This window comes from Triturus cristatus, chromosome 1_2 (genome assembly GCF_964204655.1).
Source record: "Triturus cristatus chromosome 1_2, aTriCri1.1, whole genome shotgun sequence".
Taxonomy (NCBI): Eukaryota; Metazoa; Chordata; class Amphibia; order Caudata; family Salamandridae; genus Triturus; species Triturus cristatus.
Window position 1 is genome coordinate 394,853,359 of NC_140580.1, and position 27,961 is coordinate 394,881,319.

Genomic DNA, 27,961 nt, shown 5'->3' on the forward strand with positions numbered 1-27,961 from the left:
TATCGCCGCTTTTGCAGCCGTTTTCGGCCGAAAAGCGGCGATAATTTTATCGCCTAATTAGCAAGGTCACGCTAACGCGTGAAACCTTGCTTTAGTGCACGAAATCTTAACGTCCAGCTTTGCATCTCTAATGAGATGCAAAGGGGGCGTTCCTGACCTAACATGACAGGAGAAATGTCGAATTTCTCCTATCATCAAGTCCCACGCTATGAAGCATAGCGGCAAGAAAAGTAGCGATAACCCCTGTTATCGCTACTTTCCTTACGCCTGCTTCAGGACTGACTTAGCCATGATAGCCTATGGAAGGGGGATATCATGGCTAAGTTTGTGAGGCCCTATCAACAAGCTAACGCCACATTTCGTGAGATTATCGCTGGGTTTCCAGCGATAATCTCACGTTAGGCAGTTAGCGCTAGGATTTTTATCACTTTTGAGATAAGCGTTGCTAATAGAACGCTATCTCAGCGATAAAAATCCACGCTAGCCGGCGATAATTACCCTAGCGCTAAGTGCGCTTAGCAATAATTATCGCCGGTTGTTGTTGATATGCCCCTACATTTTTGCAAACTGGTTGCAATGAAATAAATAAAATTAAAAAGTACAGATTACGGAGAAAACAAAATTGTCTGGTGAAAAAAATAACAATTTAAAGCTTTGCAAATCAGAAACCAGTGCAAAAGTTCAGACGAATCAAACTGTGGTGACCAGGCAGAGTTTCTGCTTTGAGAGCCTTGTTAAGGGTGCATCTGTAATCCAGATGGGGATGGTCCCATTGGGGTATTGCAATAGGTGCGGGAACACCGCTGCTAGGGAGTATTTATCCTGTAAACTTTGCCTTCTAAAACAGGCAAAGTCTCCTCGTGAACATATGTCAGAAACTGGGGGAAACACGGAATAAGTATGGAAATACCAGTTCATGCATATTTAATACCCCATCATCTCATAACCAGCAGAATGTGGCTCGGTAAACCGGGCAGTGGGCATTAGGGGCATTACAATTTCAGTTATGTTATATACAAATGCATAGTGATACTTTACAGTGTTTCTTCCCATGGTTTACATGATTTGCAGCTAAGGAAAAAAGATAAGCTTCCCTCTTCTGAGCCAGATCCAGAGGTATTCAAGTATGTCACAATTTTCTTTTTGGACTTAAATGTGTTGCACTGTAATTGCATTTATATGGCGCTTACTATTCATGACGACATGGCGAAGAACTTTATGGTGGATAGTATGCTACTCTGCAATCCAATCTTAGTCATTACCCAAGTGGGTATTAGTTATTGTTGTACATTTGCTGGTTATTGTGTTAGTTTTCTCTTCTGAGGACACTGAAGCATTTCTTCCAGTTTCTAGAGGTGGATCAGTTTAATAGGAGTTACATGCAACTATTACTTGAGTTCATCCAAGCAGAAACAATGGGATGTGTAAATAGGGTAGAGGACGTTAGTTATAGCAGGGAAAACCTATAGCTCTTTAGCCAATATAGGGGCATATTCACAAGGGCTTTATCTCCACTTTTTTTGGTTTTTAAAGCCAAAAAAGCGGAGATAAAAATATCGCCCTATTAACAAGAGGGTGCTAACATGCATTAGCGCATGTTAGCACCCTTTTACCCAACGCCTCCCTTTGCATATCTAATGAGATGCAAAGTGGGCGTCACTGGGCAGGACAACCTTGTAAATATCGCTGATGTGCACATCGCGATATTTACAAGGCTGCCAACGCATTTTAGCAGACGTTAGCTTTGGGCAAAAACCGCAGTTTTCGCCGGAAACTAACGTCTGCTAAAATGCAGACTTAGGCATAGATATTATTGGGGTGGATTGTGCTGATACGACCCTGTGGGTCGTATCAGCAAGGTTATCGCCATTTTGCAGGGAACATCGCTGGAAAACCAGTGATGTTGCCTGCAAAACGGCGATCTCCCCGCTATCGCTGGTAATTATATCGCCCTGGGGAAACGCGTTGTAAATAACGCACTAACAGGGCGCTATAATCAAGGGATAGACGGCGATAAATAGAAAAGCGCTAAGCGCGCTTTGCGTCTATTTATCGCTGTCCTTGTAGATATGCCCCATAGTTTGGAACTTATGTTGTAAAATGCATTGATCTTGTTGGTCTATCAGTCACCCCTGCTCTGCCACTTCCCAGAGGCCAAGACGAGGGGAGTGCCTATTGGTAATCACTCCTATATTAGCTTCCAAAACGTGCTGACTGTGGGAAGAGTGCCACCTCTGGTGAATGTTCTGTACTAGGGCAGGTGCTGGTTGCAGGGGGTCTTTCATGACTGCAAGGGGAGTGCCACCAAGAAAGGGAGGGAAAAAACACTGCTACACTTAAAAAGCTGAATTACAGAAGGCATGCATGTTGAGCGCAGAAAGAACGATGCAAACATCACATTTTGGAAAAATGCGTTTTGCGTTCACTAGCATTTACAAATCATTTTGAGTTACTACTGTTGAAGAAGTCACTTCTGATCTTCCTTCGGGATTAACTTTCTAAGAAAATATTTTAAGATTCTCTATTCTCTCTTTACACAAATAGGACAGAGAGAATCTTTGGGAAATTCAATATTAAGCCCTTAATCTCTGAATGGCCTTGCCAGTGCTTAAAGGTTTCTGCAACTCTTTTTTTCTGGCTGCTTTTCCTAAAGACAACAGACAGTCAGGGACCACCATTTAGATCCATCTTTTTATAATCTTGTAGATGGAAGAGCATGAATATATTTTTTTATCATTGAGCGGTTCACGCTCACCTAGTTTTAAATGCTTTGTTGTACCTTCATTTCATAACAATTTTACATGCTCCCACAACATATAGCACATTTGCAAGAAAATGAAGTGGTAGGTGAGAGGGGTGAGAACTCACCTCAAATAACAATAAACATCCTTGTCAGGATGAACCACAAAAGTCACAAAATAAACTGTTGCCTAACCCTCTGGTAGCTTGGCACAAAGCAGTCAGTCTTATCTTAGAGGCAATGTGTAAATTATATACGCAGCACTCAAACAGTCATAAAGTGAAAACATAACACGAGAAAAATCACAAACCAATTTTGAAAAATAGAGAGGGTGTTAATAAATAAAATGACACCAAAACGACAAACATCATACAATAAGTAGAACAGGAGCTGTGAATTTTTAAGTTTATGGTTGCAAATAGAGTAAAAAAGCATTAGGTGCCAACTGCAGTTGATACTTGTCGCTGTAGACCAGGTCAAAGTCAAAAGGTAAGGCTGACTGTGACGGAGCTCGGGACGAATACAGGAACCCGTTCTGTCCCAATGAAATGTATTACCTTCTAAATCTCTGAGATGGAAGTCAAAAATCCTCAGCATATCAAGGCAGCAGACTGTGGCCAAAGATGGCTTTATTACATCTGATAGCCACTGGATGATACTCAGTGAAGCTGTTGACCTTTGGCCTGAAAGCTCAAAGTGATAGAAACTTGAATTCAACTCCCAGAAAAGGCCCCTCACCAGACAGATAATCTGCAGGACTTTATCCAGTAAACATTTTACCTTCCGACTACGCCATTTTTTGGGAGATCAGATTCTTTCAGTGGGACAGGGCTAAAGGGTGTAGCCAAAGTTGGCTCCATGAAGCCGGACACCTTTTTGGCAAGGGTCCCAAGGTTCCGCTAGATCAGATTTGCTGCTACTAAGAAGTACTTAGCAGAAACAACCTGAATCTCTGGCCCAGCAATGATGCACCTTTGTCAGATAGGTTTGGCAGGTTGGTCCCGGTCCCCTGTCAGTTCTCAAAGCACAACGTTGGCAAAAAGCTTTTAAGACCCAGGTTTCAGGAAACTTTTGGAGATGTACATTTTGACACCAGCGAAGGGTCTTGAACCTTGGCAACAGCACTTGGGAGTTAAGACTCACTCCAGCAGCTACCTGTAGCAGGGTTCGGGGCAGGATAGTTGGAATTTGTCAGCTGAGCAGTTGCAGGGAAAGGTCTCTGGAAGCATGCTATGTCCCTGTAGATTAAACAAAAACTCAGCCAGCTGATAGAGCGCCACGTTATTCAGAAAATTGTAGAGGTGCATTATATTCACTGTTAGTCCACACCCACATATAATCGAAAATTGTATCGATGTGTGATTTAGAAATGTATCACTCAGATCTGCTTATAACAGTATGATCAGACATGTAACCATGCTTTTCATGAAGAACAATGCCGTAGTTCACTGCAAATGTATTCTAGCCAATGCATAATGATTGGGTTTCATGTAATGCGATGCATTAGGTTTAAACGTGCACCATATTAAAAAGTCTGCACATGTAGTTTGCTTATTCATATATAAAGTGTAACGAAATTCAGGCTTGTAATGTGATTTTAGAAGTGTAGGTTTAAACCGTGTAAAAGCCTGATCGCATATACATTTAAAGAGAAAGGCCTGTTAATTTTCTTATGTTGGCTAAATGCTGTAGGCCGAAATGATTTCCCTTGGGAAGGCTTTGAGTTTCAGGATGTTAGAAAATCTTAGAGAAGTAGAAAGTTTCTCGTTCTCATGTTTATGTTGCAGGTGCAAGGACACTTAGCTCGTTAAGAGAGACTAGGCCTTTGTTTTAGGAGTTAGGATGGCACGGGAAGCCAATATGGGAGTACACTGGAATTTAAGGATGATACTTTCGGCAGAGCAGGTGCTTGGGACCCAAGATCAAGATAACCGCCGCTGGATGGGATACAAGTTTCACTGGAAAAGTACTGGAAGAAGACCTGGCTGAAGAGGTGTGTCGAAGGGCGTGTTCTATGTTTTTGGGATTTTGAATTAGGGACAGTGCCCCGAGGGTTGAGCAGTTGAGGCTTAGATGGGAAGCTAGAAGGAGCATCTTAGAGCGAGCTCTGACTAAGTGAGTGCACTTCTAAGGAAGTCTTCACTTCTGACACCTTTTTACCCTCTTGCCTGGAAGGAAAAAATGCTAAGTAGGGATGTCACCTTAGAGATAGAGTAGGGATAGACTAACTGATTTTCTTTTAGGCTAATGACTTCAAATGTAGAGACTGGAGTAATTTTCGTATTTCTGATGTTACTGGAATTGATTATTCTTCTAATCCTGAGTCGGCTGAGGCTTCTGCGTAGGATTTCTTTTGTATTAGTGCCCATTTATTTTCTTCACCTTGTACTGAGGTTTTGTATGTGCAGTTGTTCTTGGTTGTAATACATTCCCAAAATTGAGACTCTGGGTCAGTGGTCCTTTCAGAGAGTAAAATAAATTATTGCTATATGTTAAAATTTGACTTCCTCCTCTCTACACTATTTAGCAGATGAAAAGATCCTGGCGACCTGAGAGGATTCTTGGTGATGGTAAGGTAGATAAGCATCCGGCGTCATCACAGCTGACCCTTGAAGTCACTTCTGGGTCATGAGTTCAAGGCGAACAGGTCCATTCTTCTTTCAGGTTCTTCAGACAGCAGGGCAGTTTTTTTTTTATTCTTCACGGGTCCAGTAGTGTTATGAGAGGGGCGCTGAGGATGCCATTTTTATGCTCAGTGCCAACCGATGGGTGGGAGAAACTCCTTTGCTACTCCCTAACCAATGGTTTATAAGTTTCCAGGGCTGGCCCTACCCGGAATTATAGCAATTCCTGTGTGTGTTTGCTGTCAACTACCCACAGTGCCCTTCTCTACCTAAATCTAACATGGCAGAACCCTTCTTCACCTGGTAACAGTTCCCTTTGTCTACCCAAAAGTGTGGCTATAATAATGGGCAAGCCCTCCCTTGTACTCATTCCAAACCAGTTCAGGGGCAGAAAAACAAGGGGAGTGAGGCCTAGGTGTGAGCTACATCTGGCAGTGGCAGGGTAGGCCTCCTTGAAGCTCAGGAATGGGCTGGGAACAACTCCCAGGCCATCCTGCTCAAGGAAGAAAAACACCTTTCCATACCTAAGCCTTTTGTCTATTGTCTGGGAGCAATCCTCATTTCACTACAGGACAGCCATTCACCAGTCAGGTGACATTGAAAACTAGCAGAAACATGCTTTTGGCTTAGGTAGCAAAATTGCAACTTTCTAAAAGTTTCATTTTCAAAACATTAATATAAAATATGACTAACATTAAGTTGGATTTTAAATTATTATTAAAATAAATCTTGAATCATTTTAGTAGCTGCTACCAAACTGAAATTAAGCATTCTAAGTTGTATTACATACCCCAGGTTTTTCTGATGGGAGTGGCAGCCTTGCAACAGTCAAACACCTACTTTGGAGGTTTTCACTGCCAGGACATGTACATCCATAAAATACATGTCCTGCATTTTAAATACCATGCTTCCAGCTATATGGGCATTGAGGGCCCACCTTAGGTGGATTTAGGCCTGGAAAAAGGTTTATTTTTGCCAGGCCAAAATGGCAGTTTGAACTACCCATCCCGGCTTAATGGCAGCTCTGTAGGCATGTCTTATAGTACTATTTTAGTGGGTGGCATAATGGGCACAGCAGCCCACTAGTAGCATTTAACTTACAAGCCCAGGTACATGTTGTTTAATTTACAAGGGACTTACAAGTACATTAAATGTGGAAATTAGGTATAGGACAATGTTATTTTTGGACTCGCCCCTCTCTGCCGAGTGACCTTCAAACATTTTGCCTTTATCCCTCCTGTTTTCTGAACCTGTTTTATGTTGGTTTTAGGACTCTGTGAACTTTACCACTGCTAACCAATGCTAAAGTGGTTGTTCTCTCTCCTGGAAAAATGGTGAAATTGGTTCCCACATAATCAGCCTATTTATTGCTTGCTAGTGCTTGGTAAAGTTATACTAAAGATACCCAGGACCAATAAAGTAAATGCTACTAGTGGACCAGCAGAACTTATTGTGGCACCCGCTTAAGTAGCCCTTTAAAACATGTCTCAGGGCTGCCATTGCAGGCTGTGTGTGCAGTTTTAAACAGCCATTCCAACCTGACCAAATTAACCATTTGCCAAGACTAATACTTCCTTTTTAATACATATAAGTCACCGCTTGGGTATGCTCTAGACAGGTAGAAGGGCAGGGTGCATTGTATTTAAAAAGTTGGGCATGTACTTTTAAGTTTTACATGTTCTGGTAGTGAAAAGTTCTCAAGTTTGTTTATCACTACTGCAAGTCCTACCTCTACCATAGGATAATATTGGGTATCGTGTTACATTTAAATCGTGAAAACTTGTGTTTGGGAGCAGGAAGGAATGTCATATTTGGTGTCTGAGGAATTAAAATTTAAATGCCTCTTTAATGGTAAAGCTGATTTTAAGTCGCAATTCTGAGAATGTCACTTTTAGAAAGTTAATCTGAAACAGGAGCGTAATTTCACTCCACCAGACGCACAGCATGCTCTGTGAACAATATCACGTAATACTCCATTAACTTTATCCATATTTCATCACAATAATTCCATGTACTCCTTATTTCTTTGTTGATTCGTCTTTTAATTCTGTCACATGTGGGGCACTTTATGCATATAAAAGTTTCTTCTGCGTCAGATATGCCCATCCAGGCCTTTCTCTGAAGCATGACTTTTAGAAAGTTGGCATTTTCTTATCCAAACCATTGGTGCCTGCAGCCTTTATGCTGAGTCGCATGACTAGGTGTAGTTGACAGTTGGCCTTTGTGTATTCTTCCTAGAAAGTATCACAATAGATGAGCCATCCTGGCTTGAAGAGAGTTGGAGCCGTCACCTACCACACCTGAACTTCAAAGGCACTGGCCCAGCTCACAGACAAAGGACTTCACAATAGCCTGACTGGGACTAGGGTAGGGGAGCAGGAAATTCCAGACAGTTCTGTATGGGGAAGACTCCAGGTCTCCAGGTGTCTCTTCCACTTCAAAGTGGGCACCAGGTATAAAAAAGGGACACTCAGACCCACTCTTTAGAACACTCCTAGACATGTGAATACTACAGATGAAGGACTACCCTGCTTCCCTGCTGCTTCAGGCCTGCCTTGCTGTCTGAGAAGGAAGACTGGACCAGCATCCTTTATCACAGGCTGAAGAGACTCCCATGGTCAGCTGACTGACCCGCTGTTCTCAGATGCAGGGACACAACAAGCTCCAAAGGTCTCCCTGCAACTGCCCAGCTGACCTGCTGCACTGGACCTGCCACTAAACCTGCTTGAGCCCTGCTGGCTTCTGCTGGAGTGAGTTTCTGATCTCCAAGGGGTGTCTCTCAGTCCTGGACTCTTGGTGTGTCATCAGTTGAGCTCCTCCTTGAAGAAATCCTGAAGTTTTGGACTTTTACAACAGCGAACACACCCATTCGCACTAAGATCTTGCCACACATGCCAACAGAAAACGAGAAGCTCACGTGGACCCAACTCTTCCTGCTACAGCAACCGCCAGTTAAAACAGGCAACATGAGATCTGCACTACAGCATCAACAACCAGCGGTAAACGCCAGTGCAAATCTCCAGCAATGACCGTCTGTTGCACCAGACCTGCTCTTGGTGCTACAGGATGACCAACCATTATGCCCCCCTCCCCTGCATCTTGGACCTCTTCCACTAGAACAGGACTCTTTGTACTGAACTTTAAAAGGCAATCTTTCAGCGGGACTAACCTAGTCCCTGTATCCAGCAGGTGCTCAAGTGCAGGCGGCCTGAACCTTTGGGGGTTTTCACCCAGCCTCGCATGACCAGATAAACACAAGTGGCACTTTGTGCTTTTCGTCACTATATCTTTCTGAAGTTGCATATCTCCGGTTCGACCAATTGGATGTTTGCTGTTTTTGTTTCAAATAATTGATTACCTATTACTCTATTTTTCCAAATTGGTGTATGATTTCACTTTATTACTTTTTGTGTGCTCCATAAATACTTTACACATTGCCTCTAAGCTAGGCCTGACTGCTTTTGTGCAAAGCTACAAAAGGGTTAAGTTCAGGTTGATTTAGTAACTTTTGTGGTTCATCCTGAAAAGGATTATGGCTGTTGCTTGTGTAGGGTTTCACAACCATCAACCACCAACCCTAGATTATCATGTTTAAAATGGAGAGCACATGGGTAGGAGAAGTAAAGTGTGCAGAGTCTGATGGCCATCAAAAATGGGTTCAGCAATAGAAGGCAACAATCTGCGGGAACACAACATAAAAGACGGTCATTTCCAACAACATTCAAACTCCAAAACAAATCAGTTTCACTCAGGATGCCTCTCAATGCTTGATGGATGACCCAGTCATGAAGCATGCCACACTAGATGGGAGAGGGCTACCATCCTATAATCAGTATTACTTACATTATCCATAAAATACAGGTTAATACAAAAGACACAGCTGGACTGAGATTTTCGTGTTTAACAAATGTTCTTAAGGAGGATGTTCAAGTCACCTGTCTTTGGAGAAATCCCTCCTTTTCACACTCCTTTGTTCAGTGTTTCTAAGAAAGCCAACAACCACTTTTAAGATGCAGAATTTGTGAATTCAGAACTGACTATATTGGTAAAAGATCACTTGAAACTGATTTATCAATGACACTATATGCCACATCTTAAATTTCCTTTCGCAAATGTAATTTCTTAATTTCCAATAATTATACCAATACAAGAATCAGCCATATTCCTAACATGTTTACATTGCTCCGACAATGAGGGTATATGCATGAATTCAGGCACAGATGAGAATTGATATTGAAACATGCACTCTGAGATCCAAACATAGAGCGAGGTCATACCCTACATCACACACTCATTGACCAACTTGCGGATCAATCCATGGACCACATGAAATCTCATCCATATCACACAGACTGTCTGGCAACTCACTCTCTCTCCCTCATTTTCTCCCCCCCTCTCACATTCACAGTACAGTAGTAGATCAAAATACCCATCCCATTTGGTAACGCTCCCCTTGGGAATGTCTCACACCCACAGACTGACTGATCACACACTCATGAGTTTAAGGAAAGTTGCATCATCCATTCCCTTAACCCCTGACTAAGAGCACCATCCATTGGGTCTACACAAAGACCCACTGATCACTCAATCCACAGATGGCAAGTTTACATACAGACATTCACCCACAAACCCACATACACACATCTGCAGTGTTTCAGCAAAAGGTTGCAAAACAAGGCCTACCACTTTTGGTAAACCCTGCAGTAAGGCTGCTCACAATCCATACACTTATCACATAGAGACAAGATCCTCATAAGGTCCACCCTCCCTCTTCTTGATTGTACTGTCCATTTAGACGACCTACTACAAGTAGACTGATTGACCACAACATTCAGACATGGCAGAAGATCAGAGTTAAAATCCTTTGTGGAATCAAAATCAATTGTGAAATTCACAAGCTGCAGGTAATATTCTATATTTGTGACTCCTAAAACACCATGAGTCTAATGATTGTGTAGTGTTTCATCACACAAAACTGCACAGCATTGCATTATGTCTGACATGTAGCTTGTCTAAAATTATTTGGAATTGAAAGGTCTTGAATGAAACAACCGTTACTGACAAAAACACTGAGCTTTAAATACCTCCTTCAGTAACTCTGCAGGCAGCACGCCTACACCAGAGCATTAGTGCCTCCAGACAATATGCACAGCAAAACACTATTGATTAATAATTTATGTTTGCTGGGAGATAGAAAATAAATATAGACATCCACATTTGCTAGATGCACAGTACACAGTCTCTAGTGAGTCCTTGTTTATTTTAAGAAACCTTACATGTCCTTTTATGTTCCCTTCTTTTGGTAATTTTATGATTATTTGTTTTTGGGCAATTTCTAGAGCTGGTCCATCTGCATTTAGTATGAACTCTTACATAAGAATAAATGTAATATATTATTTCTATTAATTCAATATGTCATTTCTTTTTCATACTGCCATTGCTACATTTCTGTAGAGAGCCATGTCTCCAATCTCCCAGATCTTAATTGCTGGTGCTTCACGAAAGCTTCAGGGATGTCAGCAACTCACTTTGCTTGCTGACACCATTTGTTCACATGGGCACCTTCAGATCACAAAAGATCCCTGCCCCCTTTCATCTTCAACCTCTACTTATTAACAGATAAGAGCATCAAGATTCACCAATAAGCCCCCTATAAATACTTTTTCCTTGAATTCTCCACCGCTACAGGCATCCAATGTTTTAAACACTGGTTGCATCTCATCCAGACCATGATGTCCAGTGTCTACCAGAAGCTCAACCCCACCAACAAGTTATATTATTTACCAAGCACAACAAGCAAGAATAGTGGACACCTGGCTCATAAACATCAACCTTGGCAGATTCAAACCCCCAACTTTCATGACAAGTCAACTCACTTGGATTCACCATGGACACCGTCATCCTCAAAGTACACACTAACAAAAACACAAAGATAACCTGGTGCTAGCTCTCTCTCTTAAAAAAGGTGAAATTGTTTGTTTCACAAAACAATTGAAAAACTGCTCTTCTGTGCTTTGTACTTTTGCATCTGGATAGTCGCAACAATCTACTCCCTGGGTGCCCAGACTCAACAATGGACCCTCCTAAGGGTGTCCTACATGCCACAGCAAATCTAATCCAAGGCCTGAAGGAATATGATCACATCACCCCCACCCTGATGGAACTTCACTGGGTCTCTTTGCTGCCCCACTTTATCTTCAAAATTATCTGCATTATTTACAAAACCATCATGACCTCTAGAAGGCAAGCTCGCCATCTCTGGTGTCTCTCAGCACACCTACAGCTAAGGTACCATCAGATCAGAGACTATGAAGTGTAAAAAAAGAATAAATAGGAAAGCTTGCCTTTTTATCTATGCACCCAGGATCTAGAACAATATTCCTATGCCCAATAGGACTGCCCCAATGCAGCTCTAAATAGGAAATGGTTGAAATGCCCCTCTTTAAAGAACACTACATCACAATGCAGTGACTGTACCCTTGTGCTCCCAGAATCCAGCTACCTCTAACACCACTCGCTGATGATATGCTTGCCTTTAACTATCTACAGTGCTCCACTGCCTTTTGGCAGAATTTGTGCTATACAGATATCACATACATATATACATTCAGGTTCTCATTTATGAGGCCCCTTGCGCTGCCGGGATGTCACCTTTCGTGACGTTCTGTGGCACAGGAGCCTACACATATTTACGAGGCCTAATGCTGCCTCATAAATATGTCCCCTTTAACTCAGTTTTCTGCGTTAAAGGAGCATGCATTGGGTTTTGCTGGGGGTGTACCCAGCAACATCCATGGCATTTTAACACTGCCCCAGATTTACCATAAATCATTAATCTGAGGCAGCGCCACAAACATACACCTCCCCAGGGGAGGCATAAGAGAGGCACAACAAAGAGAAATATCTTTATTTCTCCTAGTTTTTCCTTTCTCTCTGTGTGCTGCATCCTGCAGCACACACAGAAAAAAGGAAAAAGCCTTTTGTGATTGTTTTTGTGCAGGAAGGTTTCCCTTCCTGCACAATAACAATCATCCCCTCAACGCAGGCTCCCTTGCACCATGGTGCAAAAGTAACTGCATTCCCGACCTGCAGCCCATTGTGCGCTGGTGCAGGGGAAAAGGACAGGAATGCACTGTATTTCATAGATATGGCGCATTCCTGCCCTTTTCTTGTACTATAGGGCAGGGCAGCGCAGCGGGCAGGCCTGTGGCACTGCCCTACGGTAAAACTTCATAAATGAGGCCCAAAGGATCTTCACACATAGAATGCCTCAGAACGCAAGAAAGAGTAATAAAAAATACTATGCATACTTGCAGTTGGGTAATTAAGGGAAGGAATACGCACTATGCAGGGGTCAGTCTCCTCCCAACATGATCTCAATTCTAGAATTCACCTTTCCAAAGCATTATTTTCTACATGTGTAACAAGCTCACGGAAAATGCACTATCTAAAAAAAACTTACTAAAAAGGTAGACTTTGCATAGAGATTCAAAAAATATCTCTCCAGTTTACTTTGGCTGGACTATAATACTCACACTAATTCAGATGATTCAAATTAATTGGCCATTGTGTGCCCAGATGGTCGACCAAATGTTCATTGATATGTATCCCCATTATACTTAACAAGCAGCTGCCGGACCCGCCGGACTGTAGTTGCCTTATTATGGGTTACTTTGCCTCATCTGATATTTAAGCACATACCCCTTTTAGGCAGTCAACAGATATTACAGCAGACTAATTGGTTCTATAAAATGTCATACAAATTTAACTAGGCTTCTTAAGGCCTCTTTAAGTGATCTCTTCTGGACATTATCTTGATCTACAAAATAATTTTCAGGGGTTTGTTGCCTATTTTCTCCTCAGTGATCTATATAATAAATGTAATGTATCAAGGTGCAAGTAGGGTGAAGAACATTCACACCTAAATACATTGGATAACAAGGTTGAACACATTCACCTTCTATCATCTGTTCAACAGATTCCCTGTTCTTCCTTTTCTGATTTATGCATGGCTCAGGCAGCGGTGTGCAGTGCGCTGTAGGGAACATTGCATTGGGCCCCCTCTCTTGGTAGGTGAATAATACATTCTTCAGGTTATATTTCCAGGAACCAATGTGTCTTTATAATAATATATTCTTTCAAGACCATTTGATGGTTTAGAGCTCTCGGTTCCTGCAATCTATGCAGTTACCATGAAAGGCCTATGGGGACCACCTCCTCCACAGAACGCAGGAGGGGACCGAAAATTAAATCTGTTCAAGAAGGATAGGATGTTGAGTATTGCCCATTCTTTCAAAGATATGCTAGAAGGGAGTTCATCAGAAAGGATTTGAATAGAATAAAAACCCCTGCTGTAAAGGTTTGTTCTATACATTTTATAAGAAGACTGACAGAAATTCCAAAAGGAAATTTGAGCCATTTTATACATGAATTATTATGAACAGTGCAATCATGACAATTACAACTTCAGTGACAAAAAGCCTCATGCGGAACCCACACCTGCTGTTCCCTACAACATGCAGCCGACACTTGACAGCTGGACAGCCCTCAGCATTGAAGACATCCTGAACACTATAAAGTCAACCCACTCCGGGGCCCCCACGGATTCCTGCCCACACCACATCTATCACAGAGCTGCAGACATCATCGCCCGAGCTTCGATGAATTATAAACCGCTCCCTCAAGTCCACCTCCTCCCAGACTACTGGAAACATGCAGAGATCAATTCTCTCCTGAAAAAACCCTTGGCAGTCCCCACTGACCTCAAGAACTACAGACCGATCTCCTTACTCCCGAACCCGGCAAAGGTCATGGTTAAAGCTGTCAACAGCCAACTCGCCTTCGTCATAGCTGAAAAACAACCTACTCGACTCATCCCAATGAGGCTTCAGGAAGAATCACAGCACCGAAACCACCCTTCTTGCCATGACAGATGACATCCGCTCCCTCCTTGACAGAGGAGAGACTGTGGTCCTCATCCTCCTGGACCTCTCTGCTGCCTTTGACACAGTCTCACACCGCACCCTTGCCCACAGACTCCATTACGCAGGAATCCGAAACAAGGCCCGCAAATGGATCCGCTCATTCCTCTCCGACAGAACGCAGCAGGTCAGACTCCCTCCTTTTCTCTTGGAACCCACACCGACCACCTGCGGAGTCCCGCAAGGATCCTCCATCAGCCCCACCCTGTTCAACGTCTACATGGCCCACTCACATCCATCATCAGGTCACACAGATTCAACATAGTATCATACGCCGACGACACCCAACTCCTCCTCTCCCTATCCAACAAGCCCAACATCTCCAAACACAACTTTCAAGAAGGAATGGAAGCAGTCACCAGGTGGATGAAGAGCAGCTGCCTACAACTCAACACGGACAAAACCGAAGTACTCATCATTGGCCCACACCTCAATGCCTGGAATGACACCTGGTGGTCCCCGCCCTCGGTAGCCCGCCCTACCTCACGGACCACGCACGCAACATCGGAATCATCCTAGACCCCGAACTCAAAATGGACCACCAGATCAATGCTGTCACCTCTTCCTGCTGCCACACCCTCCGCCTCCTCCGGAAGACCCTCAACTGGATTCCCCTCAAAAACAGGAAAACCATCCCCCATGCCCTAAGCAGCAGCAAACTGGACTACAGCAACGCACTCTATGCTGGGATCAACATGAACCTTACCCGCTAACTCCAGAACATCCAGAACACCACAGCCAGACTAGTCCTCAACTTACCGCTCCACTGCCACATCAGCCAACACCTCCGGACACATCACTGGCTCCCCTTAGAGAAGAGAATCACCTTCAAGCTCCTCACACACGCCCATAAAGCTCTCCACAACACAGGACCAGCCAACATGAACCACGCCTCTCATTCCACGCACCCCAAAGATACCTCCGCTCAGCCCAGCTCCCTCTTGCAATGGTACCCATCAAGAAGACCAGAGCTGGAGGTTGCTCAATCTCCTTCCTCACGGTTAAGGTATGGAACACCCTCCCCCTCCACCTCCGGCAGACACTAACATTCTCCAAGTTCTTGAAGGACCTCAAGACCTGGTTTTGACGAATCACCATGAACATCCAGGAGCTGTGCGCCCCCCTCAGCGCCTTGGGACCCTTTCGGGTGAGCAGCTGCGCTTCAAAAAACCCTTGATTGATTGATTGATTAAATCAAACTCTTATTAATGCCCTCTTCTCTAGGTTTTTGTAGTGAAAGCCTTTACCTATTCAGAAATTCACTGTTAGGAAACCTTCTTAATGAGCTTAGCAGAGGTTCTGAGTTAAAAGGACATCCTTAGAGGTACCTATTTGGCACAAATTATTAACCAAGCTACCAGGGGCCGTATTACAGAAAGTGCCCCAGGGGTGAAATGGGTGTTTTCACCTGCTTTTGCGTGCCCCTAGTATTACACAAAGGGCTCCAGACACTTTTTTGGCACCTTCTGTAATACCGATACCGCTGGTGCACATAAAGCAGCAGGGGTATCTGCAGGGTGTATTCCCTCATTTGCATGGGGGCGTGCACCATTCAAATGAGGGAATCTCTTTGCCTCTCCGCCCACGCCATATTACAGATGCAGGCACAGAGGCAAAGAAGCTGTCCGGAGGCGTACTGACAGTGCGCCAACTAAAAGGTGGCATACTGTTAGTTAGCCCACTGAGAGTAGCCCTCTGCAGAGGATAAAGGGGGTCCTATGAACCCCCAAGACATCCCCTTGCAGGTGGGTGCCATTACTGACTGCACCCGCCTGCAAAGGGGTCTCTAATCCCCCTTTAAAGTGCAGGCGGGTTGCCGCCTGCACAGTGAAATACGGAACAGGTGCTTTAAAGACGCTCTGGATTTCACTTGAATACGCTGCCCCCCGGGTAGCACGAGTTCACGGCAGCCCTGGGGGTAGCAGCGCATTCCATGTAACAGGGAGCACTTTCTCTGTTTGCGCCCGGCGCACCTCTTTTTAGGCGCGCCAGACGCAAACAAGTAAAGTGCGCCCTAATACATAATATGGCCCCAGAAAGGGATTATAGATTCAGTAATTCATCAAGTGCATCTAAGTTAAGGGGTAGTAAGTCAGTATGTTAATATTTGAAAGAAACTGAACACTCTTAAGAAGACTTACAATATTTCATGGTTAGCACACAAGGGCCTTCCCTTTATCAAAATAGGCAGAATTATATAATATTTGAAAGTCTTCTGAAGTGACATGAATGTTTTGGTTACTGATGCAGCATAATGGTTGACGCATGTTATGAAAAATACACAGACTGCAGGCTGTCTCAAACATTATTTTGTTGTATTTAAAGCATTTCTCTTTTTCGTGGCAGCATCCTTCTGTGCCATGTTTTAACATGGAAGGAAATAAGATATACCTCATTGAACGCTAATAATTTGAGGGTTAAATTACACTGCATGGGAGATAGATGATGCCTACTGAGGAGTCTTCTGTCAATTGTCTGGCAGGAGGTATATTTGTCTCATTGTGATCACTCACAAAAGAGGATAAAGAGCACTTTGTTCAGCAGCCATCTTGGCATAGAAGAAAGGCAGACAGGCAGCAAGGATACTCTTTCGAGAGTCCCTAATGCCCATCCTGCTGTAACAGTTGTTTGGTGTCACAGATGGAGAGGAGTTCACTTGATTCTTAAAGGTGCTTAATAATCTTATCAATGCACTTTCAGGATTTCCATAGGTAATGTAAGATGGCACACTGTGTTTGTTGAGGAGCTATTGTTCTTGTCACAAGCTTCTATGGTTCTAAAACATATTTCAAATGTGTGCCCTGTGAAAACTTCACTGTCATCAGTGAAACATTCCTTCTGTTGTCAGAAGCATACAACTCTCTATTGTTACATGCAAGTGTCTGGTGGACGTAAGTGCTTGACAACTATTATACCCAGTTGTCGCAACTGAGAAGACGAGGACCATCAGTCAGAATGGTCAATTGGTGAGACAAGCAAGAGATTATTTTGACGTCAGATCCAACCACTTCGGTGCCCTGCCTAAAACACATTTGCATCTATACCCATGGTATATTGTTCGTAGGAAACGCAGTTTAATAAACTCGAACCCAGAAAAACGTTTGGGCCCGCAATCCAACCAGAGAATTTGATATAATTTTCAATTTGCACTATACTTTGCTCTCAAGAATGAAGTTGATTCAAATGAAGTTACCTCTTTCTGCACTCTTCATTGAGTATCCCATATTGGTCGATTTAATGGCTTTGAGCCTGGGCTAAAAACACTTTGCCTCAGAATCCCACCACGTGGCATCTGCAACATTAATCCACATATTGGGCTTCTTGTTTCCAACTCTACCAGCATCTGTTTTGAAAACGTTGCCTCTTCTACAAGACACGGCACCAAAAGCTCCAGGCGAGAAATGTCATGATCTTCGAGCCCTTTTGTTCAATGCTTGTGATCTATTTCCACTTGGGTTAATTTTGCTCATGTTAGCCCACTTACACAGACCCCCAAGGAGACCATCACTGCATGAATATGGTGTACACAGTGATCCGGCTTCAACCTCCAGAAGCGCCTTCTCTAGCAGAGATTTTTCTTCTTCTCAAGTCTGTTCAAGAAGGCTAAGGCCGTGCTCCACCACTTCGTTGTAAATATGCCCCTGTGTGTCCCTGTCGCACCAGGCTTGCCACTGATGAGATTATTCATCAGCAATGCTATCTTACTAACTCAGGTCCTGGCGCCCTACCTAGAAGAAAGAGCAGATTGAAGCCCATGACCTCTGATAAAGTTCCATCACATAACTCTGGGACCGATATTGATTCTTGTCTTCCTTGCAACCCACTTGGGTAGCATACTGAAGACATTGAACAGCTCAACACAAATTCTTTCAAGGAATGTTATGATAGACTCTCCAGCATCAAAAGTCTTCTTAGCGGATTCCCTGCCACTTTATCTACCTCCTCTGTTACCAATTTGATGCCCAGAATCCCAGTAGTTTCTGTTGCTACAAGTATTTTTGATTTAAGTTCCTCATTGCCCCCCAATTCTCCTTCTAAAGGGCATGTTTCTAAATAGCAGAGTGAGGTCTTGAAAGCTAAGGCAAGTGCCCCTATGCCTGGCTTCTCTAGAGTGCAATTGTCAAATGGTCTTGCGCACAATAGTCTTGGGAGTATTTTGCCTGGTTGGGTGCATAACACAGGCAACAGGGTGTACATTTCAGACTGTGACGATACACATTTAGACCATCCACCAGCGGCTAGTACATTTGTTGTAGTCTTGACCAATGTCCTGAAACTGATGGCTAGCTCTACAGAAGACTATCATCAACTCAGAAATAGGATTATCTATTGGCTTCATGGTAAGCTGGGCCCTACATTGTTTTTATTTAACCACATCTACATGGTCAGATGGTTTTCCTGACTAGAAAAGGGTCTAAAATTGTTGCACGTAGATTGTATAGTTATTAACTTTAATACCGTGCAGTGTGCAAGGAACATTTTAAGGGCATTGACTTTGCAACATAGCCCTGATACCGGCATTACTGAGTATCTTTGGATTACTGTTATAATCATCTTCATCCGTATGCCAGAGGTCAGCACACTGCTGTTGCTTCTCATAGCATTTATATTTCTTCTGTCTGCACAGCTCAACCCTGAAGTGGCATGTCTAACATACCCACCTCAAACTCCTTTGAACCTTTGAGTACCCTGAATGTTATTGATTGACTTTCTCCTTCAGTCATAACCTCTGGAAATTATTTTATCCGAAGACTAGGACCTGCACTAGCAATATCTCCCGCAAGCTTGGCATTCTTTCCTGGAATATTTCTGGCATTGTGTGTCTTAGGGATTCCCCCTTTCAGCTGTCGTTTCCTAAGGAATTTTAAACTAATTTCTCCAGGAGACCTGGGAAGTCAACCATAGCTTTTTCCTTGATGGTTACAGCAGTTTCTTCATACCCACACACAGTTCTCAGTCAGGGAGGGCCAAAGGTGGTCTTTTGACTCTAGTTTCTAGTTGCAAAATTTAGCAATTAGACACTGGCTCCCCCAATTTGTTAGCTTTGTGACTGTTTTTCATAGTTTGTTTTAGGTTGCTTGTCATCAATATTTATAATGCCATTAGCTCTCAATCCACTGTTTACCATGTCATACACTTAGATCTCTGTTTCAAAAGTGTTGCTGTTCTGCCAGTGTTTTTAGCCCTGTGGTTCTGATGGGTGATTTTAATCTGCATCTTTGGGATGAATGTTAGTTTACCAATGGTATTTCTTATTATCCTTCAGATATTCACTTCATACATACCGTTCAGGTAAACTGTTCAATACCTTGGTAAATGGCTATAATTTGTCTGCTCTCTGTGAGGGTGAAACAAAGCCTTGTGATAGTGCTATTACTCCTACGTTCACTGTGAGAGGTGCTTTTACCACTATAGACTCCATTTTTGTCTCCACTGCCTTGGTGTTTTCACTGATCAACTATAACGTACTTCGGGAAACAAGAAGTGATCATAAACCCTACACAGCCATCTTACACTAGAGGCTTAATTTGACTCTGTCATGAATCTAGCAGATGTATCTCTGTAAACCCTAAGAACAGACATCATCACTATGTTTGTCTCATTAGTTACAGACCATGGGTACATTATGCCAGAAAGAATGATACAATGCATTAATTTAGATATGCTTTATCTGCCTCTTTACTAGTTACTGTGGGACTTTAGTTACAAGTCACCTAACTATCCACCTTCCTCCAAAAATAAATGGAGTATCCCACTCAAGTCAAAGAGATTGCTTAGGGTTCTATACATTTGGTAGCTCACAGCATGCTAGTCAAAGTAAAATGCTCCACCAGGAGTCTGGTACGTTTCAGTGCACAGTTCAGGGGAGACCAGTTATTGCCTTAATAGGTCTTAAGAGACAATGTCCAAGTGCTGGGAGAAGGCGATCAACTGGAAGTACATCCACCCAGAATATTACACTTTACTGGCCAGTATCCCATTCTGGCCTCCTGTGGTCAGGCATCTGGGTTACCCACTAGATAAACTGGCTCATCAGTTAGAGCTGAGAGAAATGTGATTTAGGCATAGGTTCAAATCACAATTTCAAAGAACAATAACTCAGTAACACTATGGTCTAGATAGAAAGTTGATTACATTTATTCTGAGGTGAGAGTAACCTGTTTGCGGAACCTGGATGTATCCTTTTGTGCCTCTTATGCTAGACAATACCTAAAACAACCTTCCACAAATGTTGAAATGCTATGAAAAGGCCAACCGCAACATGATACTGTAAACCCTCAGATCTGGGGGGAAAGGCACATCAGTGGAAGTTTATATCACTGGTCAGCCCTGAACTGGACCGGTTTAAACTTAAAGAATGACAAACCATTCCCTGGATAGGGTATCATCCATCCCTTGGTATAGATGTTGTATCGATGGTGGTCCCAAAACAGCTCTTTTTTGATTTGTTGACAACTGTGGGACTTGCTGTACCCTATTGACAAGGATTGTGCCACCAACATCATCCACCTCATGGTCATAAATGTGCTTTGAAATAGGTCGAGAATGGTGCAAGCTAGACACATTTGCAGTGCAGCAATGTCTCGTGCAGATTTTCAACCCTTGTGCAACACAACATTTAGTCTTCTGGGCCTAGCGCTATGCCATCCAGGTCAGGCGTCAACCCCTCTCTGAACTCAGTAGTACACATTCTGCTTCTTCTAAGTCAGGTTGCAACAACTGGGCTTCTTGTAATCTTAGTATTTGTTCTTGTTTTTACACTAAAGGTAGGGTTTCTCTTTAAGTCCAGATGAATCACAAGTTACTTGCTCATATGGGCCAGTAGTTATTCAAATTTGTGGACCCTGATAGGAAACCAGGGTCCATTAAAGTATACGGTCCCTTTAAATTATGAACTGTGATCCAATACCATTGGGGGAGGACATTTGTGGGTTTTCTTCCTTGACTTTGTTAGGCTAGGGAATGGAGCAGGCATCTAATGGTCATGTTGTGGATTCCAGGGCCAGGCTAGCCAGGCTCTCTATGCCATGTAACTCCATTGCTTAACGCTGCTCAACAGAACACGGTGGGAGTGGAGCTTAGATGCAATTGCCGTACAGAGGTTTTGACCTTAAAGGAAAACGATGTATATTTCCTGGGAACCCAAAAATCGACATAGCCTCTAATTAAGGCACCAGACATATTAGCCTATGGATTGTCATTTCCAAACAAAGGTTAAGGATACCATGGCAGCCCACCAGTTTATGCCGCACAGTAGGGAATCATGCACACCCCACAATGGACAAACTCACAAAACATTTTTCATTGGTGTTCTACACGACACGCCCTTGGTGGTAAGTAATGCAGTGCAGTGCTTGATGCAAACACGTTTTACCACCATATTATAAACTTATATTTGTGAAGGTAGTAATGTGTAACATGAATATGTGTGAATATTTGTTGTGTGTCATTTCCTGATGGAGGTTATGTGCGGTGATGTTTTGTGGTGCTATTTTGTGTTTCGTGCTGCATTATTGCATTGTGTTATTTACTGTGTTTCATTCTGTTTTGACTAGTGTGTTTTTTTGTGGCCTCTTACATTCACAAAGGTTGCTACATTTCTTGTCAAAAGAATCAGCTTCTGTTAAAGTTTTAATGACAAGCAATCATTTACCACTGTCTTTGGAGGTGAAACACTGCTGCTTCAGCTCATCAACTATTTAAACCACCAGTCAGTCCAAAACTGTGGCAGATGTTGGTCTTAAATTAGCAGATGAAGTGCTCACTTTATGTGATGCGGACTTCGGTCATCCAATCAAGCACCACATGTGCAGAATGATGCAATGGATTCCTCACACAGGGAGGGTAGTAAGGAACCCTCTTATGGGGAGATGGTTGGATATGACATGAGCTGGGAAATATCCTGTCTTCCACTAAGAGTACAGGCAACACAGCCTCTGCCACTGAACTATATCAGCATTCATTTACTTGTATAAGAGGATGTAAGCTGCCACCTACTGATGTATAGGATCACCATGTACTCTTCCTGGACAGAAGAGCCCGTGCCGCTGTTGTTGGAGCATCATCAAAACATGGAACACCTCATAAAGACTCTCAAATCGTCGAGAAGGCTGTAGAAACATCAGAGGGCAGGCTGCAAAAGTCCCACAGGCTCGGGATAGCATAGCGTCCCATGCAAGGACTAGCATTCCTGGTTGACACATTATACTGAAAGGCCAACAACTGCAATAGCAAACATGTCTCATACCAACCAAACCCCTTGTTGCAAAAATGCTTGTTGCTTTTCAATCATTTCAAATAACAACCTTGTTCATAGGAAACTGGAGCTGAAATGTTCCTAAACTGATTCTTGCCAGATGAGCACGTTCAGGTCCTGAAAATAATTCCTACTGACTTCTGTTCCGAAGTAGTCACTCTGATATGAATACATCAGATTGAAACTCTTTCTCGGTACAAAAACATTGATGCCTTTCCATGGACAGCACAAGAGTTGACCTTGAACGAAAATATTGTTCTCTGTCGCTCTGTGCATTGTATCTCCCGCCCCCCGCCCCCTCCTCCGCAGCGCCATTACAGGCTTGTCTGCAGGATCATTGACTCTTGCTGAAAGAAATGAGAGATGTTTATTGATTAGGGACGGATGCTGGGTTAATGCTGTAAGGTGACTTCACTTGGGAATGCACAATTGACACGTCAGAAGTCTGCTAAACACGTGACCTTGGAGCACAAAGAGGAAATGTTCAAACATGCGCCTTGAAAGGGAGTTTCCTTCAACGCTGTACTTTAAAGGAACGCTGCATATGTTTGTCTAGACACAAACATTTACATATTTGAAGGGACTACTTTCCATTCTACATAATTTTGTAAGGGAACTAAATAGAACTAAATGTAAATGCTTTGATTTGTTTATTTATTATTCATTATGTTAAGTTTGTTAGAAATGTCAAGTATCAGACTGCAGCAGCTACGCCTTTATACACACTTTCAAGCCACCGATTTTCGATCTCATCTGCAGAAGGAGTGGTAAAATCATGAATGAGCTGTAAATGATCAATGAGGATGACATTGAGGGATTGGCACAGACAGCAGGGTTCAGTGGGTGGTAAGGTGAACTATACATTCTTTAGGTTATACCTAAAGGAACCAATGTATCTTAAAATGGGTTCATTTTTCTGCCTTTCTCTAACCCTCTCTTACTATCTCTTGCTTGTCCAATAGCCTTTGTCTTTTGACCTATCTTGTAGCTGTCCCTGGATCTTTATTTCTCAAGTAATCAATGTAATCAATTTCTTACATAGCTTCTGGACCCAGAACATCTGAGTTAATTCTAGTGTGAGGGAGTGAATGCAAACACTTTTTAATCAATGTGATCTGTCAAAGCTCCTGTAGTGCTCTGCATTCCACTATTCCTAAACCACTGTGGGTCAAAGTCTGCTTTAAATACCTCATGCTAAGTCTTTACCCAGCTTGTTTATATTCAGACTGCAAACTCTCTAATGGGGCTGGAGATGCAGAAGTCTATGGGCTTGATGAATTACAATATAGAGCTACCCAAAATATCGTTCAGTTAAAGATGTTCATTGCAATAGTAAAACTGTTTAACCTTGGTACACCAACATATTTAAGGGTTAAATTGCAGAATTTAGAATAAATCAATAGAGTATTCAAAAATGAGCCTTAAGATATGCATTATTATTACTGGTTGTTAGAGTCTAAGGACTGACTGAAATATTCAGAAATTCAAATCATCATCATCAATATACTTTATTAGGTTTGAGATAACAAATCATAAAAGACAGTTACAATTTATTTTAAACACTGTGCAGATAAGACATTATAGGTTATAACATCAGAAATCATCAATTATTGAGTTCCTTAATTTGACAGCACAGTTTAAAAAATAGGCAACAGGTCAGAAGATACGTAACTGCACACACAGGAAAGCAGGCCCGGCCTGGGTAAAATTTCACCAAACCTAAAGTGGCCTTTGGAAATGAGATCTGAGATGCTTGTTAATGGGACAAAATAAAATAAAGCACACAGTGTCTTGTTTAGATCTAGAGTCACAAATGCAAGTTGGGCGATCCACATCACAAGACCATCCCTTGGGGTTGCTCAAATAAAAGGGAACCGTATTTAGCTTAAACCGTGTTAAATAAATAATGATGAGAGTTAGACATACCGTACAAAGGACCTAGTTCTAAATTCAAGGTAGTCTGCACAAGAGGATACAACCTAACTGAGACCTTTGATAAAGCAAGGGATTCCCTCTCGCCACGTAACTGGCCAAGAAAAGCGTCCTTTACGCGCATGAGATCCTCTTTCATGATACTCTCAGGGTTGCTAAATAGAGAGGGTGGACCTAATTTGAGTAGACATTTCCTTACTTAAGAAAAACATTGCATACGTGAAACTTGATACAATCCTAGACAGTCCTTTAGAAACTTGCTATTGAGTTTCAGCTCCTGTTCGATCAAGGCGGGGACAGCTATAAAATGAGAGGTCTCAGTCGAATCGTATCACACAAAAAGCCTTGCCTCAGCTCTTCGTGCATGATAAAGGGAGATGAGCTGCCGTGAGTAATACTAGCATTCTCAAGAACATATGCTCAACGCAGTGTAGAGAGGAGATGTTGGCATACTCCCTGATGTCATAACCATTTTAACCTTTACCATTTAAGAAAACAAGTATGTCACTGTCAGTCATTTCCAAAGAATATGTAATAGTGGTACACCAAAACAGTTTAAGTATTGTTCATACACATACTCTTGGTCTTTCTTATTAGGATAGGCTCCAACTGATAGTTCATGCTTCTTTCTGTAACATATATATATTTAAATGCAGGGCGGGCGGTCAGTTCTCCCCTCACCGAGAATCACATCTCAGCTCTCAATAGGATACAAAAGCTGTTTTGTGGCAGAACTTTTCTCCCTCAATGTAAAAACATTTGGACCTCCTTACCTTTGCCTCTTCACATCATGACAGACTTCAGAAAGTACCATAAGTATGTAAAGATCCCCTCTCCTGCCATGACCTTGACAAACTACTGGCCTCTGTCATTGTATAACAATTTGCTTCCCTTCCACTTATACCTCAAGTACATGGACACACTTTTCTGGCTGCATTAGCACAACAACAACAACAAATCAATAAGTAAATAATAATTGTTGCTTGCCAATATGATACATTTATTTCCATCTATGGGTTTGGGCAAATAAGTAAGTGGCTAGAGGTTGGAGGAAAGAGTGATTGATTAATTGGGTTAAGGTAAAAGTCCCACCATTGGGAAGGCAGGCAGCTAGACCTACCGCATTCGATTGTTGATGAGGCAGGGTCTCCACCCATGGAAACGTGTCCAGTCATAATATTTATATTTAAATGTGCTTAGGCACATACCACTCTTGCATATGCGGATTGAGGCGGAGCCTGGGTTCCTAATAGGATAAATGTGTCACTCTGGCAATTAATATTATGGTGTTGATCAAAGATCTGTAGCTCATGAACATGAACGTAAATAGAAATCGGGAGTCTGCAAGACTTCATTCCCCAGCAGGGGGAAATATAAGCCTACTCCGGTGTTCCAACAAGAAGAATGTGAGTAGAGAGGCCGTGGACATTAAAAAGTGGGAAATCCTTTACATTTCTCCTCTTTAGATGGGAGTGGATATTGACTGTGATCTGGTGGGCCATTGCCCCAGGGGTCTGCGAAACAGCATCGATGAATACAGCTGAAGAAAAAGTGGGATGTACTTAGATGTAGGTGATCCCTCTTTTTGGGAAGATTAGCCAACACGTTGAATCAGAGGAGACCGCAGACTCGGAATGTACGATATCCAAAAGATCCCCTTCTCCTTTGTTGAATGCAGGCAATAGATTATATAGACAAAAGTGATGGTGGTTTCTATGGCAACAAGGAGAGTTGGTTTGCAGTATCCTGTGTTTGAGCCATGCAGGAGAGGTGCAGGGTCTGCACTGGGGCCACTCATCACAAGGCAGTTTACTCATCATGTCCCTATTGTGGTTCATTAGGATTTATCAGTGTGACGTCACTTCAAGGAAAGGGTATTTAGTTGTTTTTAAAATATGAAGAGGTGTGGTACTGCGAGGAACCTGTGTAAGTAAGAAAAGGATGCATGTGCTAGATATAGCTTATAATAACTAGCTCACCAGTAGAAAATCCTGAAGAATAAATCAGATTTGAGAAGAACATCTTCCATAGCAACTACATAAATTATCCAGACAGTGATATTTGGGGGGGAAAAAAGAAAAAAAAACACTTCCCCCCAGTAGCTGGCAAGGAATCCAGGCTTTGGAGGAGTTTCTGTCCGAAAGAAATTACGATCAGCATTCAAATAATGACAGACAGAAACATTTAGGATAAGTCTGAAACAAGATGAAATGACCCAAAGAAACAATTACCGTGATGCAGAACAGGCTTAATAAAACTGAATGACATTTCCAAAACTAAAATTCATTTATGCAAGCCATAAAATGACTGCATGTCTATTGGAGTGATCATTTTCCTCTGAGCGTTCCCACTGAGATGATTGGACTAGATTGGTTTGTTTTGACAGGTCTTAGACAAGATTGATTGCGATGACCATTAGAGCATCTTTCATATTCTGTGATGTTATTTACAGTTAATGCTTTGTTAACCTTTAGATGACGAGACGCGTTCGTATTTCATAAACGCAGTTTAGCGGGCTTTCAGCCACTCGTCCATGCATTTCAAATCTCTCATCGCTGATCAAATAGCTTTCCATTGGTTGAACTTGTCAAGTTCCACATTTGCTTGTTTTCATCTCAAATGATTGACACGTTGTTTTGGTTCTCCTTCAGTTGTTTGGGATGTGTCATCACTGCTTAATTTCTGCGGCGCAACAGCGCTGCTGTTAGCCAAACAGAATGGTAAAACAGATGACAATAGGCATTAAATTCATTGTGTAGACGCTGGATCACAATTACTTTTCAATTGGAGTACAACCAATTATCAACAGTTGCGGGAGAGACGAGGATAGGAAGGGAGGGGGACAGGAGAGGGAGGGTAGGATAGGGTAGGAAGAGGAAGATGGGAGGTGAATGGAGGAAAGGACGGGGAAGAGGAGAGGAGAGAAGGGGAGGGGAGGCAGTCAATATCAGCACCTTGAACTACATTCGAGCTGTAGCTGCTAGACAAAGCATATATTTTAGTACATGGGGAAATGAATGCTCTTTTCTGGATCTTCACCACCAATTCTCACCACTAAGTTGGCGCGGGGTGGCGATCCAGCAACTTTGGCAGTCGGACCGCCATTGGACAACTGCAACCACCAGGGAACCAAATTGCCTGGCGGTGGCATGCTGGTTAGGGGCTCACAATATGCTGGCGGTGCCGCTGCATATTACGAGTTTCTTGACCGCCAGCGGTCTCATGGAGGTTCTTACTCCATGAAACTGGTGATGGTCAGGAAAGAAAAGGGACCCTGCAAGGCCCTCTGAGCCCTATGCATGTTGGTGCATGCAGGGGGGCACATGTTGTACTTCCCTGTGTGCATGCACCCCAGTTCTTGCACAGCATGGACTGCACCAGTCCATGCAGAGCAGGAACTGCCTTTGACGCTCCCATTGCAGTGCCT

The 27,961-nt window shown here is 42.8% G+C and overlaps 1 protein-coding gene across 2 annotated transcripts in view; it reads right to left on the reverse strand.

Moving 5' to 3' along the window:
* The window catches only part of PRKG1 (protein kinase cGMP-dependent 1), a 1,992,201-nt gene that overhangs the window by 515,055 nt on the left and 1,449,185 nt on the right, over positions 1–27,961 (reverse strand). The window lies entirely within an intron of this gene.